This window comes from Apium graveolens, chromosome 3 (genome assembly GCF_009905375.1).
Source record: "Apium graveolens cultivar Ventura chromosome 3, ASM990537v1, whole genome shotgun sequence".
Lineage (NCBI taxonomy): Eukaryota > Viridiplantae > Streptophyta > Magnoliopsida > Apiales > Apiaceae > Apium > Apium graveolens.
The window spans coordinates 238,547,136-238,565,389 of NC_133649.1; the positions used below are offsets into that span (position 1 = coordinate 238,547,136).

At 35.4% G+C, this 18,254-nt stretch overlaps 1 long non-coding RNA gene across 1 annotated transcript; it reads left to right on the forward strand.

The window, feature by feature from the left end:
- The first annotated feature begins 3,883 nt into the window (after positions 1 to 3,883).
- LOC141711292 (uncharacterized) lies at positions 3,884 to 4,514 on the forward strand. The gene is made up of 3 exons (XR_012571295.1): positions 3,884 to 4,018; positions 4,112 to 4,204; positions 4,422 to 4,514. It is a non-coding gene; the product is annotated as an uncharacterized LOC141711292 (long non-coding RNA).
- Positions 4,515 to 18,254: the final 13,740 nt, after the last annotated feature.

Genomic DNA, 18,254 nt, shown 5'->3' on the forward strand with positions numbered 1-18,254 from the left:
GTTAGACACAACCTTGATGTTATGTATATAGAGAAGAACATTTGTGATAAGATTTTGGGGACTTTGTTAAATATTGGGGGCAAGACAAAAGATCATGTTAATGGTCGTCTTGATTTGAAAGAAATGGGGATTAGAAAGATTCTTCATCCTTTCAATTCTGATGATAAAAAACATGTTCAAATTAGGGCAGCTTGTTTTGATATGACAAAAGAAGAAAAGGAATTGTTTTGTTCAATGTTAATGAATGCTAAATTGCCACACGGATCCGTATCAAATATCAGTCGTTGCGTTCAGATCAAGGAGCGTAAGATTTCTGGTTATAAGAGTCATGACGCACATTATATACTCCAATATTTGTTACAATTTGCTGTCATCAAAACTCTAAAACCTGAGGTAGCAATACCTTTAATGAGGCTGGGTGCATTTTTTAGGCATATATGTGGAAAAGTGATTGAATTAGATGATGTTCAGAAGTTGCAAGAAGAAATAATTGAAATACTTTGTCAACTTGAAATGATCTTTCCACCGTCTTTTTTTGACATAATGGTTCACTTGCCAATTCACTTGTGTAAGGAAGTTGAATATGGTGGACCAGTACACATGAGGTGGATGTATGGAATTGAAAGATATTTGTGCAAACTGAAATCCTATGTTCGAAATAGGAGTAAACCAGAAGGTTGTATAGCAGAAGGGTACTTGGCAGAAGAATGTTTAACATTTTGTTCCAGATTTTTAAGCAACTGTGATCAAAGCAAAAGTGATAATTCTTGTGAAACAGATGCTGGATATCCTATCGGATCTCGAAAAAATAAAAATGGGAAGTCTATATATTTGGAAGACAATATCTGGAGCAATGCACATCGCTATATAGTGTTCAATTGTGATAATGTGGAAGTCGAGAACCTAAAAGAGTAAGTATATATGGTATATAAATATGATGCATATCTCTATTTCCAAATTAAACCAGTTTAAGTAAGCTAATATTATATTATATATTATGTTTGTAGGGAACATCGTGCCTTGATTGAAAAAGAAGCAAAGATAAAGAAGTATAAAAGAGAAAGAACGCACACAACTGAATTTCAGAAGTGGTTAAAAGAGGTAATTACAATGAGAGATGATGTTTCAGTGGAATTATCCTCCTTGGCAAAAGGGCCACATCGAGTAGCCAAGAGGTTTAATGGCTATATGGTTAATGGATATAGATTCCATACGAAGCGCAGGGATGGAAGGTGTACAACCCAAAATAGTGGTGTCTTTCTAACAGCCTTAACCACCAGTTTTGCGAGTGCAAAAGATCAGAATCCAATAGTTGGGGATGTGGTTTACTATGGTGCAGTTGAAGATATTATTGAAGTCAACTATTGGGGAGCGTTAACTGTAGTTCTATTTAAGTGTCGTTGGTACCAAAGGGAGAGGGATTGTTATGGCCTAACAAGAGTCAACTTCAACAAGTTCTGTCAAAAAGATGATCCGTTTGTTCTGGCTACACAAGTACACCAAGTTTATTATATTGAAGATCCTACTGAAAAAGACATACATTTTGTTATCAAGAATTTACCAAGGGATCAGTATAGTGAAGTAGAAGAGGGAATGTCACTTGAAGATGTTAATGACATAGGTTATGTGCCAAGGGGACATAATATCCTTAACGATGTCAGCTGGTATAGAGATGATGTGCCTATAAAAAAAATCCCTGTTACACCAGATGAAGAGGAGGATGATCGTGAAATCTAAAAAATATAAGTGCTAGCTATTTACTTTTTGTTATTGTATTTTTTCATTGTGCTTCTTGCTTAAGACATCCAACTGCTACTTCTAAATCAATGTAATATTTTATTGTATTAGACAATGAAAAATTGCACTTCATGCTTTAGTCATATCAAACTGCTACCATTACTCTATTCTTGTATTTTATTTATATTCACAACTTGGTCATTTTCTTTATTTTCTGCAAACTTAGTTGTTTTCTTGTACTCTCTATAAAATTGGATTAATTAATTATCAAACTACTTACTATTAAATTGTTACTAATTTTTTTCCCTGTTCTTCTTTTTCAGGATGGCAGAAAAAGATTTTATTATCAAATTCTACCATAAGGGAGAGTTCATGAAAACAAAATATGTAGGTGGGACATGTACTGAGATTCCAGAATTTGTTGATGCTGATAAGTTCTCGTACACGGTTGTGATGGAGTATGTGAAGGATGATTTGAAATACACGGAAATAGGCGGAGTTTATGTCAAAAACATGCTGAATGGTTGGAAACTAATTGCCAATGACAGTGAACTAAGTGAGTTTATAAAGACAGTTGAAGGAGTTAATTTGGAATTTTATGTTGATAACATAATTGACAAATCTATTGATCCAACAACACAAATGCAACCACATGTGATTGTGCGACCAAGAACACAGTTTTTTGAAGGTAATGCTTAATATGGTTAAGATGATTAAATTTCACATGCTGATTTAAATTATTATTTTCACCACTACTTGCATCAACAGGTTTACAAGCAAAAAAGAAGTTTGTGACACTACAAGGGCTACAAAAAAAGAGGGAAAGTAATCGATTGGCTGGAAAATCGGTTGAATATGATACTGCATTTCCGAAGGTTAGGAAGTATTTAAATTGTATATTACATATTTGTCCTATAATGTATGTCTATAGTTTAATGTAATATATATATCTACTCTATATTTCAGAATATTCCAGAATACGAAAGAAAAAGGTTGATGCGAAAGAAAGAGAACGCTGAGATGATAGAGAAGCTCAGCATAAATAAACTGTCAGCTGATCTTGGTAAGAAAAAGGACAAACCAAAAGAGAAAGTACAGGAGGATGATGATTCAATGCTAGAGTTTGATCGGGAGTACATTCCTGGACACGATAGTTTATCTGAGGATGAAAAGGATACTGCAGAGGTTATGTCAAAGCAGGTTAGGCAAAGAAAAAAAATTAAGCTAGTTTCTGCAGGTAAAAAAATGAACAATACTGCCCCCCAAAGAACACGTTCAGCAACAACTCCTTCGCAAGTAAAAATATAATTTGTTAGTTCTTCTATTTTATAATTTATCTACTATATTAGTCTGTCATTATAATCTATACTAATTATGCTTGGATGACAGATTCCAAATTTGCCCCCATCCCCAACTGAAAATGCACCCCATCTGCCAACCGAACAACTACCACCTCCTCCTCCATTGACAGATGGTTTACCTCCTAACTTGCCCCTGAGAGCAGGGCCAGTGCCTCCCAAAAATCGTAATGACGGAATTGGTTCAATGGAGGCTTTTTGCTAATGCGAAAACGTAAAAAGGACTTGGAATTTGTGAATGATCATGTGGATGAGGGTCCTGGTCAAACTCAAGACGAGACACATGAAATTCCATCAGGTCCTTATAATTGTTTTTTAAGTTGATTAAATAGTAGTTTCAATATTGACAATACTCTTGGAACATTAATTAGTTTATTTGTTCTATTTTAGGTCCATCAAAAGTAATAAAGCGTAGAGGACCGACATTAATGAAGGATGTGTACACAAGGGACCCTAGCAAAAAGAAGGTTATTAAGTTGAATTCAGAATTTCAGGCCGTGGCAGACGATCCCAAGGTCTTATCTGAATACAAAAACTTCTTAGGGACCTTGGCCAGGGAGTCTGTGCCACTTGATTACATCAGTTGGCATAAATATCCTGAAAGTGAGAAGGAGAGGCTATGGCAATTTGTTAACGTAAAATACAAAATTTTCTATTGTCTATCTCACCGGATACAAAATTTTCTACAATATGGCTAATTATTTTAATTGATTTACTAGAAAAAATATATCATTCCCGAGGAAGGAAGAACCTTTACACTGCGGACTATTAATGATTTGTGGAGGTTGCACAAAAGTCGGGTTAAGAAAGATCATTATCTACAATATGATAATGATGAGGATAGGCTAAAAAATAAGCCTAGTTTTGTTTCAACTGAAGTATTCAAGGTGCTGCTCAAATACTGGGGGGATGAGGAAATTCAGGTATATAAATTGATATCGCTCAACTAGATAATATTCAACCTTTTTTTATGTAGTCTGTTTTTTAATACTTTGTTCACTTCACTTAATTGTCAGAGACGATCTAAGACTGCTTCAGAAAATCGTGCCTTGATTGTAGAAACACACACAGCTGGTCGTACAAGTTTTGCGCAAATTGGAGAGAAAATAGTAAGTCATGTTTAAAGCACGGTGTTACTTTTATTAAGAAAATGTATGTAGTTTCGGAGTCTTGAATATATTCTGGTTGAACTTGGTCTAATAAATAAATAAAAATCATAAGTAGTAGTATAACTTTTAATGTGCTTATGAAATCCCAAATTCTATATTTCCTTAGTTTCATTCTATAGTTTTTAATGTTATGACTTTAATTCCATTCTGCTGGCAGAAAGCTGAGAACAAAATCGAACCTAAAGAACCAGCTCCCTCGGATCTTGTTTACGTTGAAACTCGTAAACGAAAGCCAGGACGTAAATACAAGGTAAAAGATCACTTTGACAAAATTGATAAATTTGCACTTGTAAAAAAAATATTATCGCTCGGCTCTAGTTAAACTTAATTGTATTTTCTGATCCCTCAATATTTGGCAGACTACAATTCCTACCGATGACAAGGATGAAAATGGACATGCTCAACATGATATTGAAGATGGTTCTCATGGGGCAAACAATAGTGCTCACACAGAAAAGAAATCAAAAAAGCCAGCCCATGGACCGAATTGGCTTATTGGAAGATCAGGCCGAACGAGGAAAACTGTTAAGCTAGATGTGCCAGCATTTAGTCAGAGTTCTAGTGCTAGTATTGATGTTGCTGATTTGAAAAAGTCAATAAAGGAGGAACTTCTTACTGAAATGCAGGAGATCATTGACAAAAAGGTTCGGGAGAAACTGTCAAAGGTAATAGGCAGATTGGGGGATATAGTTCCTGATTTTAATGATATTGCTGTTCAAGAGCTATATTCTGATGTTGATGAAGGCCAGAGTGAGGGGGGTGAAGACATAAATGCTCAGTGATTTCCTGTTACTAGCTAGCTGTTTAATAACTTTTGGTTGGATACTTTAATGTACTTGTTAACTAGCTAGCTGATTAAGTAGACTATATATCCTTGAACTTGAACTATGTTTGGTTATGGATGTTCTGACTTGTGGTGTTTATCGACTTTGTTTCGACTTTAAACTAGATGTTTGGTTTGTTATTTTGATGGTTAGTTGGTTATTTTGAGTTGCAGTTGGATATATTATTTTCAAGAGAATATATGCATGTTTGAATTTCTGGTAACAGCTGGTATTCCAATATATGTCTAAATGTTGCACAGAAATATTGCCCAAAAACAAAAAAAATATTACAATAGGATTTCAAATGTAGCATACAACTGTTGCCTTGCAAGCTAAAAAGTATTACAATAGGGTTTCAAATGTTGCATACAATTGTTTCTTTAAAATATAAAACGTATTACAACAGGGTTATAAATGTTGCAGACAAATGTTACAATAGGATATTGTAACACTAAAAAAAAGTTACTAAAAATGCTAAAAATGTTACAATAGTGTTCTAGCATGGGGTTATTGTAATACTTGACAAATGTTGCAATACACACACAACATGTTGCAATAGGGGTCTATTGCAACGGCAGCAAATGCAACACCGAATTTTGGATAAAATGTTACAATAGATGATATTGCAACACATTCGACCCCTAATACAACGTTTTTTTGGGCTTGCAATAGCCAATATATGGTGTAGTGGTTGTAGGATATTCTAAGTCATGTTTACTACAAGAATGATATGTAAAATAGGTTGGCTAATTGTATATATTAGATGCCTTGTAATTTTGCATAAGTGAAATTGAGTCATCTGCTATAAAAATACTTTCAACGGATGTTTCTACGAGGCTTCGACGGATGACCGAAGTCTCATTCAACGGTTGATCCAACAGAGTCTCGACGGATAACAAATTAAAATAGGAGTTGATAGTGACTTGAAAGTCACATGGGTTGATTGTATACAAAAGGAATGTGGCAGCCTATTAGCAGGATTTTGAGAACAAAGAAGCATTTTCATTTTCATGTAACTTGAAGAAATACAAAGATGCTGGATGGAGAAATGAAAAAACATGTAGTTAGACTTAGACAGTTTTGTTTTATTATTTTATCTTTTTCACATGTAACTTTTTGATATATAAACCAAGAGTAGCAAGTAGAAAAAAATTGATCGAAAGAACTGAGAAATAGATAAGGCATAATCTGTTAAGAATTTCTTAGTTCTCTCTTTGAAAATTTACTTGTAAGCAGCTGTGTGCATTCTTGCATCACAGAGTTCTCAATCAATATATATCTCTGGTGGAAAGTTCAATCCACCAGAAAGTTTTAAATCTTTGTGTTTAGTAACTTTGTATTTTGAATAAATTCATATTTCATTCCGCACACTTGCATATTCAAACACTGATATATTTTGATAAAGTAGTTTCTTAAATTTCAAAAAGAAACCTAGAATTACATTCAACCCCCCTTTTGTAATTGTATTGTTAGACTGTTTGAGAATAACATTTGGTATCAAAGCAAGCTCTTGACACACTAAGAGTCTAAAGATCAAAACAACTAACAATATGAGCAGGAAGGATGTTGGAGTGAAGATTCCCTTTCTGGATAAAGACAACTATCACCATTGGAAGGTGAAAATGCACCCGCATCTCTCTCAAGATGAAAGATATATTGATTGCATTGAGAAAGACCCTCATGTTCCTCGAAGAGCTGCTACAGATACTGAAGGAGCTGTAGGCAATGAGCAAAGTATTCCAAAACCACAATCAGAATGGACAGATGAAGACATTGAGTAAGTGCACAAAGACAAGAAGGCTATGAACATTCTGTTCAATGGTCTTGATGGAGACATGTTTGACAATGTCGCTAATTACAAAACTGCTAAAGATATCTGGGATACAATTCAAATCATATGTGATAGAACTAAACAAGTGATGCAACTTCTAATCTAGCAGTATGAGCACTTTCATTGTGGAGACAATGAATCTTTGAGTGACATCTTTAGTATATTTCAAAAACTACTAAATGCACTAAAGCTGCATGGAAGAGTCTATCAGATAAAAGATTCAAACCTGAAATTCCTTAGATCTCTACCAAAAGAATGGAAGCCTATGACTGTCTCTCTCTGAAATCCTCAAGATTACAAGGAATTTACTTTGGAGAGACTGTATGGCATTCAAAAAAATTATGAACTTGAGTTGGAACAAGATGAGAAAATAGAGAAAGGAAGGAAGAATGGAGGATCTATAGCTTTGGTGGCTGAACAAGAGAGAGTGAAAGAGATGAAGGTTGAAGCTGTGAAATCTGCACCAAACTCTAGGGTTTGTGAATGCAAAGGAAAAGGGCTAGTGGCTGAGCATGAAGATCATCTAAGTCATGATGAAATGGAGGACATAGATGAATATCTAGCTTTTCTATCTAGAAGGTTTGCCAAGATCAAATTCAAAAAGAATTTTGGAGCAGCCAAGCCAAATAGAAATATGGTAGATAAATCCAAATGTTTCAAATATGGCTTGAGTGGTCATTTTGCAAGTGAATGTAGAATGCCTGATTCTGAAAGGTATAAGTTTGAGCTTGCGGATTATAAAAAGAAGTACTTTGAATTACTCAAACAAAAGGAAAGGGCTTTCTTGACTCAAGAAAATGACTGGGCAGCTGATGGGGTAGATGAAGATGAAGAAACAAGCTATGTCAATCTAGCTCTAATGGCCAAATCAGATGAAGCGGAGGTCAGTTCTTCAAGCAATCAAGTAATCACTACTAATCTAGCACACCTTTCTAAAGATGAGTGTAATGATGCTATAAATGACATGTCAACAGAATTGTATCACTTGCGTGTTATACTTAAATCTCTCACTAAAGAAAACACAAAAAATAAGGAAAATAATTTGTTTTTAAGTGAAAAAAATAATGTGTTAGAAACTCAATTTGTTGAGTTTGAGAAACTGAAAATAGAGTGTAGAATTGCTAAGGAGGAACTGACTGAATCTTTGAAGAAAGAAGAGATTTTGAGAAAGAAGCTTGAACGAGAGCAAGAGGTAATCAAGGCCTGGAAGTTATCAAGAGATGTTCATACCCAAATTTCTAAAGTTCAAGGTATATAATCATTATGTAAAGAAGCCTGGATAAGGAGCAAGGAGAAACTGGATCCTGCTTTGGCAGAAGGAATTTCAACGGATGTGGATTCAACGGATAATGAAGATTATCCGTCAAAAGATAAAATGAATTATCCATCCAAAGACAAAGAACCACATCCGTTGAATGAAAGAAAACCAATTAGCAAAGCTAAGCTATCCAAACTCAATGAGAAATATGGATTAGTTTCCAAGAACTTTGTTACAAGTGAATCAAGTCAAGGAAAACAAAAGAGTTAATATGGGGCATCTGTCAGTGAAGCAACTGAGTGACATATTGGAAAAAATTGAGGTCAAGGAAGATTTCAAAAGGAAAAATAACAGGAATGGGAAAGTAAGAATTAACAAATATAACAACTACACACCTGATAAATATGCACCTAGAAAAATCTGTGTTAAGTGTGGTAGTGTTAATCATATGTCTGTTAACTGCAAATCTGCTATGCCTGCACCCATGTCTGCACCTCCCTCATTTCCCAACATGCCCACAATGACTATGAATGTTATGCCTGCACAAAAATTTGAATGCACACTTTGCTAACATGCCATTTACACAAAATCCTTACTATGTTGCATTCAGTATGCCTCAAATGCCATTTAGGATGCCATACTGGAATAACATGTTTACAAATAATATGCCATTTCATGTTAACCAAACTGTGCATAATAATTCTGCAATTATGAATGGTTTTCAAAGCCCTACTCTAATGACAAGGTTGAATCTCAATCACCTAAGTCAAATGAGGACAAACTTAAGAAACCAAAAAAGAAGGCTAACAAGGTAGGACCCAAGGAAACTTGGGTACCAAAATTAACTTGATTTGATTTTGATGTGTGCAGGGAAACAGAAAGAATCTTTGGTATTTGGATAGTGGTTGCTCAAGGCACATGACTGGAGATTTTACCCTGCTAAAGATATGGTTTGATTTCTAAAGATAATATCATCATTGAAGAAGTTGCTCTAGTGGATGGACTCAAATATAATTTTTTGATTGTCCGCCAGCTTTGTGACAAAGACAACTCAGTAACATTCAATTCAGAATCTTGTGTTATTACAGACAAAAAGAACAACAAAGTTGTTCTCACTGGTGTGAGAAAAGGAAATGTGTATCTAGATGACTTCAACTCATCAAGTGCAAATTCTATTACTTGTCTTTTCAGCAAAGCAAGTCAAGATGAAAGTTGGCAGTGGCACAAGAATCTGTCCCATCTGAACTTCAAGACTATAAATGAATTAGTCAGGAAAGATCTTGTAACAGGAATTCCTCAAGTTGAATTCTCAAATGATGGATTGTGTGATGCCTGTTAGAAAGGAAAATAAATCAATGCATCATTCAAAAAGAAGCTTGAATCTACACTTGAAGAACCACTACAACTATTGCACATGGACTTGTTTGGACCAGTCAATGTGTTTTCAATCTCAAAGAAAAGATTTTGCCTAGTGATTGTGGATGATTTCTCAAAGTTCACTTGGAAATATTCCCTAAAATCTAAAGATGAATCTAGTGAAATCATTATCAATCATATAAGGCAAGTCAAAAATCCTCCTGATCTCAAAGTTAGAAGAATCAGGAGTGACAATGGAACTGAGTTCAAGAATTCTGTAATGAGGTTGTTTTGTGAAGGAAATGGGATCATGCACGAGTTTTCAGTAGCAAGGACTCCTCAACAAAATATAGTAGTGGAAAGAAAGAACATATTTCTTATTGAAGCTGAAAGGACAATGGTAGAAGAATCAAAGTTAACAACTTACTTTTGGGCAGAAGCTGTAAATACTGCATGCTACACTCAGAATATTTCTTTGGTCAATCAAGCAAAATGCATGACTTCTTATCAATTATTCAAGAACAAGAAGCCAACACTAAACTTTCTTCATGTCTTTGGCTGCAAATGCTATATTCTAAGAAATCAAACTAAGCAGCATGAAAAGTTTGATGCCAAAGCAGATGAAAGTATTTTTGTTGGGTATGTAGTTGGAAAAGCATACAGAGTCTATAATCTAAGATCCAACATTGTTATGGAATCTTTACATGTTGTGTTTGATGATAAGAAGATTGAAGAACTGCAAGATGATGGTTTCCATGAAAGCCTCAAATTGATAATGTTGAGATGAACTGTGATGATAGTGATGATGAAAGTGATCAAGAAATAATCTCTAAGGATAATGCAGAAAAGTCAGCAACAAATGAAGCACATAATTCTACATCCGTCGAAAGATAAGGTGCATCATCCATCGAAAGGCAAAGATCAACATCCGTTGATCCATCAATATGAGTTGAAAGTCAATATATATCACACACAGAAAGGACCCCAACTTCAAGTCAAAGATCTAAAAACTTTGGGGGACTTTTTTCTAATCAAAACTCAGTTACACATCAAGACAACTGTGAGGCCTCTTCATCTAGAGCTAATCTAACACAACAAAGGAAATGGACTAGAGATCACCCATTTGAACTAATTATTGGTGATGCATCTTCAAGAGTGCAAACTAGGAAAGAAACTTAAAAAGAATGTCTATAAGCAACTTCATGTCTTAGGAAGAGCCAAAGAAGGTAGAACAAGCTTTGTTGGATCCTGATTAGATTTTAGCTATGCAGGAAGAGCTAAACCAATTTGAAAGAAATAAGGTATGGAAGCTGGTACCAAACCTAAAGGCAAGAACCCTATTGACACCAAATGGTTATTCAGGAACAAGATGGATGAAAATGGCATAGTAGTCAGGAACAAAGCTAGATTGGTTGCCAAAGGCTATTTTCTACAAGAAGGAATAAATTTTGATGAGACCTTTGCTCCTGTTGCAAGACTTGAAGCCATCAGAATCTTTCTAGCCTATGCAGCCCATTCCAATTTCAAGGTCTATCAAATGGATGTTAAAAGTGCATTTCTGAATGGAGATTTGGAGGAGGAAGTCTATGTCAGTCAGCCTCCCGGTTTTGAAGACCCCAATTTTCCTGATTATGTATACTACCTTTTGAAAGAACTGTATGGTTTGAAGTAAGCACCTAGAGCATGGTATGACACATTGTCAAAGTTTCTTTTAGAAAATCATTTCACAAGAGGTACTGTTGACAAAACTCTTTTCTTTAGAAATGTTAATGGCTCTAGTATCCTTGTTCAGATTTATGTAGATGATATTATATTTGGCTCTACAAATGAGAAACTTTACAAAAAGTTTGCCAAATTGATGCAAAGTAAATATGAAATGAGCATGATGGGAGAACTAACTTACTTTCTTGGTTTACAAGTTAAGCAAGTTAGTGATGGAATATTCATTAGTCAAACCAAATATATTTATGATCTTTTAAAGAAGTTTGACTTAATGGACTGCACATCTGCAAAACCTCCTATGACCACTGCCACTAAACTAGAATTGAACACTACTGAAAAGTCTGTGGACATTTCAAGTTATAGAGGCGTGGTTGGATAACTTTTATATTTAACAACCAGTATGCCAGATATAATGTTTGCTCCTTTTCTTTGTGCTAGATTTCAAGCTGATCTTAGAGAATCTCATTTAATAGCTATTAAGAGAATTTTTAAATATCTCAAAGGAACACCATAACTTGGCATTTGGTATCCTAGAGATTCTGGTTTTGATCTAATTGGTTATTTAGATGCAGATTATGCATGTTGTAAAATTGATAGAAAAAGTACAACAGGAACCTGTTATATTCTAAAAAACAAGCTAGTGTCCTTGTTCAGTAAGAAACAAAAATCAGTTTCTACTTCTACAACTGAGGCTGAATACATTGCTGCTGGTAGTTATTGTGCACAAATTTTATGGATGAAGAATCAACAATTGGGCTATGGTCTACTTGTGGACAAGATCCCAATTTTCTGTGACAACACAAGTTTCATTGCTATTACTGAAAATCCCGTGCAACATTCAAGGACCAAGCACATTGACATCAAGTACCACTTCATTCGAGAACATGTCATGAATGGTACAGTGGAACTTCATTTTGTTCCAAGTGAGAAGCAACTTGCAGACATCTTTACCAAGCCACTTGATGAGTCAACTTTCACTAGTTGGTAAGTGAGTTAGGTATGCTTAATTATTCCTAAATTGTTTAGATGTCTAAGCAATTTGTAATGCAGCAAAAAACAAATTTGATTTTTCCTAAAAAGATGAAAATTTGTCTAAGTGAAAATTTACATCTCGACAGATGTTCATTATCCGTTGAAAGTGAATATCCGTTTAATTTTAATTATCTGTTGAAAATCAAATATTTTTCTGGGTATTTTTTATCTCGACGGATATCTGTTTAATCTATATCCATTGAATTGCTTTAATCATAGTCGTTAATTCTATTCCCTATCCGTTGAATTGACTTACGGTATGTAAGTATATGTCGATGGATAATCTTTAGAATTTCTACAGTTTATTTCATTTTTAAATGAATATTTTGGGCAATTTTCATTGGGTACTTTATTGTACTTTTCAATTTTTACTTGTTTATTTCTGAGAAAGTATAAAAGCCCCTTTCATTTTCTATTTTACTTTTATCTTTCTTAAAGCAATTTTACCCTCTTCGTCTCCAAAGTAAAAACCCTTTTCTCTGTAACTGCTCTCAATCACAACAATGGCACCTGTAGTCAAAATCATGTCCCAATCTGGATTTGTTTATAAAAAGAACAACTTTGTAGCACTGATGAACACATATATTGCTGCTTCTGAGGACTATCACAAGATGATGGACTTCATTCGAAGTTGCAAACTAAGCTATGCGATGCTTAAATCTTCAGTTATCTACTGTGACATTGTGGAGGAGATTTGGACTACTACAGTGTACAACTCTAAAGATAAGACCATTGCCTTCTTTCTCAAAGGTAATGACTATTGCATTAACTATGATGAATTCAAACATTCTTTCATTTATTTGAAAATAACACACTTGTTCCACACACAGACACAGATGCGAGCACCATGCTTTTGTCTATGGATTATTCTCTAAATCCTGCCAAATTATGTGAGCTTTGGAGAATGGGACTTAGAAAAGAGTGGAGCTTTCTCTGTGACTCTTTTATTAAAGCATTTTCAGGAATGATAAGAAATTTTGACTCCATTACATACTTTATGGTTAACATGTTTTACATGCTTTTAAGTGATAAGTACTTCAATTTCAGTAGTTCTATCATGTATGAACTAGGGTATAAGTTAGGAGACATTAAAAAGAGGTCAAAGAACATATACTATGCTAGGTTTATCATGATGCTAGCAAATCATGTGTCTAAGGACCTCTTGATTGAGAACCCAACAAATAAGCTTGAATGTTGGGTCCAAGAAAAGAGGGTACTTGCTGATCTTAACAGGAACAATCTCCATAGTGGGGTACTTCTCAACTATTTGCCAATCATGGAGGCACCTCAGGTAAGTGAGGTAACTGTTTCTATCTCTACTGTTTCCCAACGTCAAGTTTCTTTGCAAACTACTGTGGCTATGTCATCTGTGACAGTGACCAAACAGATGCCAATCCAAGCCACAAAATCCAAAATTTCAAAAACCAAGTCAAAGAAACCCCACTCTAGTTCCTCTAAAAAGAAACAAGTTTTAAAAACTACCAAAGCACAAGAGGGGAGTGTGGAGGGTGGTAAGGAAGGTGAGGGACATGATGAAAATCAAAGAAACCCTAAGGATAAGGAGAGTGAGGTTTGTGTCACCCAAACCAGCCACATTGCAGTCTCCCAACAGATTGTAGTGCTCAATAAGGAAATAGCTCATTACTAGTTGCATCATCCCAAAAGGATGTGACTATTGAAACAAGCACTCAACCAAGAGCACAGGCCAAAAGGGGAAGGGACATTGACCAACCTCAAACTTATATGAGAAAGAAGAAATCTAAACCTTTGGGGGAGTCAAAGGGTGCACATACAGTGCCAACTACAGTCCAAGACTTAATTATTGAACCATCACAAATTCAGGTTGACATGGCTCCAATAAATGTGGAGTCACAGCCAAAATCTCTCACAATTGAAACACCTAACACACACAATTCTCCCACAAACTCACTGGATGTGGACATGATTAACATATCAATTCCTGATTCTCCAAAATCCAAAGCAAGTGAGCATCATCTTATAGATAATTTGTTGTCTCACTTGCCATTTCTTTCTGATTCTACTGAGAAATCTGTGTATAATCTCAAATCAATCACCACGGATTTTATAGTAGTTTCAACTCCTAACTCTATCATTTCTACTCTCTCGACGGATATTCCTCATCCGTCGACTAGTGATTATCTCTCGATGGATAAGCTTCACAGCAATTATCCGTCGACATTCACAACTGCTATTTCGACGGATGTCTCTCATCCGTTGAAAGTCTCTACACAACTTAAAATTTCTAAACATGTTACTAGTGTAGATGACTTAATGGTTATTCAATCACTATAAGGATTGAGGGAAGAAAGTGACTTGAGTGAGAGGCTGAGTTGCTCCCAGGCAAAAGGGGAGGAAAAGAGTGAACAAATGCATGCTATTTCTTCCAGCATGACAAAAGTGAGTGAGAGGAGTCCCACCTTAGATGGTGAAGGTGAGGGTGGGAAGCCAAAAGGAGCCCTTGATACAAGAAAAGAGAGATAATGAGAGAAAAGTAGGTACAATAGAAGAATGGGAAGAGCCCACTGCTAGTGAGTTAAAGGATGTTAGTGATGCAGAAAAGAAGCAACTATTTCATCAAGAATATCAAGCTGTTTTAGATTCTGTTTCTTTTGATGCCGAGACATTTACTCATCCTGTTCTAGCATATCAAATTTTAGCTGGATAGGGCAATGAGGCTGCTGAGAGGACTTTAAACTTGGTGCACACTACAGCTTCTATGCTAAGAGCCAAGGATTCAATCAATTCACTACCTTCTACAGCTAGTGATGATCTTGACTATCTTTCTGGTGCTTCTAGTGGTTCCATTGGAGATGACTCTCTTGGAGAGGACACTGAAGATATAGGCAGGAACATAGGGGGATAAACAGAAACTCCAGACTGGATGTTTACAAAGGACTGCAACTATCATCACTTCAAATCTACCATGTTCAAACTTATTCATCAAACTCAAGCTGCCATTCAAGCCACCAACAATGCCAGCACCAAGAGTCTTCTACAAGCACAACTAGAGTCCCTACAGTTGCACAAAATTCAAGCTCTCCAACATAATCAAACTGTAGATGTACTGAAGCATGGTATTGCACAAGTCAAGGAGGATATCTATAAGAGATTGGATATCAAAATGCCTGATTCTACCATGACCAGCTTAGATCAGAATCCCAGGAAAGATTATGACTTGAATTAGAAAGTTGAGGACTTGGGTTCAAGGCTGACAAAAGTGGAGAATTTAGTTGCTCAAATTTTTTCGAATCAAGAAACTCAAACTCATCTGCTACAGCAACTGGTGGCTGCTCAAACTTCCAACCCTGCTCAATTCGATGATAACAAAAAGGGGGAGAATGATGCAATTTTCCAAGTTAGTAAGGGGAGAAGGATGTTCACATTCAAGTCAGCAAAGTAATTGTTCCAACCATTACTTTCTCAAAGCCACCAGTGTTCGACAATATTGAGTTGATCAACATTGTAGCAGCTGAACTCAAGCTAAAAGAATAAATGAAGAAAATTGATGAGGAAATTGAAAAGGTATTTGGTCCAATTGAAAATCAAGATAAATATGTGAAGCATTTCACATAATTGAGACATATTCCAATAAGTGAAATGAGCTTGGGGAATATGGAAAGAGGTCAAACCTCATTTAGAAGACATCAAAAGGCCACTGTGGTTTTGAAGCCCAAGAATCATTCATCAAAACATTCAAGTAAGAATCCTTTGGACCTAGTCTATACAACTCCTGAACCTGATAAAAAGAAGCTTCTTGGTCACTCCATTGCCAACATAAAGATCCAAGAGACTCAGTCTTGAAGAAAAGAATAGCTAAAATCTACAGGTATGAAAAACTAATTTGTGTGATGGCTGGACATCCTCAATTTGGAGAAGCCAAGAAAGAAGAAAAGTTGAGGCTCAAGCATCAGAAAAGGTAAGCTGCCTTAAAAGCTAAGAAACAAGCTGAAAAGCTTGCCACCAAGTCAGAAGTTGAGAAGCCTACCACTACAACTGAAACTGAGAAGATGGAGGAACCAAAGCAGAAATCAGGAAAGGGGTATAGGAAGGAAAGAGCAAAAAGGAAGATGGTATTTGAAGAATAAGAGGAAGAACCAAAGCTAACCCAGTCTATTACTACTAATCAACCAACTATGCCCATAATGGAGCAAGTTGAAATCAAGGTCCATCCTGGTGTGAGCTTTCATGGTGAGCCAATCATTCCTAAGGATGAACCAATAGACTGGGAAAGCCTACCTATTATAGAGCTAAACATCCCACTACCAAACTCCTCTAAAAGAATAAAGAACATACCAAAGAAGCCAGTCAAATCTATCCCATTTCAATCCAAAACCTTATCTAAACCCAAGCCAACAAGGTGATCAGCTCTTTATTTGTGATGTAAAGGAGTTTTCAGACATAAATCTTTACTTGGATGAGTTGGATGAAGTGAGAGCTATTGATGCCCATAACAAACTCCCAGAAAGATTAGTGTTCAGATACAAGGGTGGAAAGGAATTTACTTAGCCTCTTCATAGGATTATCAATGAAGGCTACTTCATCTTAGTAAAAGTATTCTCTGCAATCAAGAAAGATTTTGGATTCACCATGGTGGCCAAAAAGAAGATACTTAACAAAATTGAACAAATAAGACAAAGATGGAGAGACCTAAGTGCTCTACCAAGAGTCTTAACCATTCCTTATACTGGGAATAGAGTGCACTTAAGGCCATATTGGTTAATGGAGTTCAAGGATGAAAAGAACATGAAAAGATTTTTCTGATTAGAAGACCAGCTAAAGATTTCAAGCAATGAAACTCTCAAGAAAATGCAGGAGATGCTGGATCAATCTAATGAAGATGAATCTGAGTTCTATAGACAACTCCAACACCGGATAGAAGAGAACAATGAAAAACTGGGAAAGAAGACTAGACATTCAAGGAGAAAAGATCAATTTGCTCAGACTAGAGGAGCACCTTGAACAAAGCTTGTAAGACTTGTGTGAACTTTATTTTGTCAACTTCCAATAAAAATTGCAGCACTTATCATTTTATCTGCTATTGGATGATCTTTTTGTATAGGGTGTTTTGTTATCATCAAGTCCTTCTAAATTTATGCCTACAATTCTAGAAGACATAAATTAGGGGAGATTATTAGGAATCTATTGCAGGATTGATGATATTTTATCAAAACACCTTAGTAGATTTAATTAAGTGTTTTTGTAGCTTTCAACGGATAATCTTATTCTGTCATCCGTTGAAAGAGTAGCTTATGTTTAAATAAATTTTTGTAGCACATTCCTGTATAATGTAATTCCTTAGAGAACTAGAAGTTGTAGGATATTCTAAGTCATGTTGACTACAAGAATGATAAGTAAAATAGGTTGGCTAATTATATATATTAGATGCCTTGTAATTTTGCATAAGTGAAATCGAGTCAACTTCTATGGAAATACTTTCAACGGATGTTTCTATAAGGCTTCGACGGATGACCCAAGTCTCATTCAATGGATGATCTAACAGAGTCTTGGTGGATAACAAATTCAAATAGGAGTTGATAGTGACTTGATAGTCACAAGGGTTGATTGTATACAAAATGAATGTGGCAGCCTATTAGCAGGATTTTGAGAATAAAGAAGCATTTCCATTTCCATGCTAACTTGAAGAAATACAAAGATGTTGGATGGAAAAATGAAGAAACATGTGATTAGACTTAGAAAGTTTTGTTTTATTTATTTGTCTTCTTCACATGTAACTTGGTGATATATAAACAAGGAGTAGCAAGTAGAAAAAAATCAATCAAAAGAACTGAGAAATAGATAAGGCATAATTTGTTAAGAATTTCTTAGTTCTCTCTTTGAAAATTTACTTCTAAGCAAATGTATGCATTCTTGCATCACATAGTTCTCAATCAATATATATCTCTGGAGGAAAGTTCAATCCACCAGAAAGTTTTAATCTTTATGTTT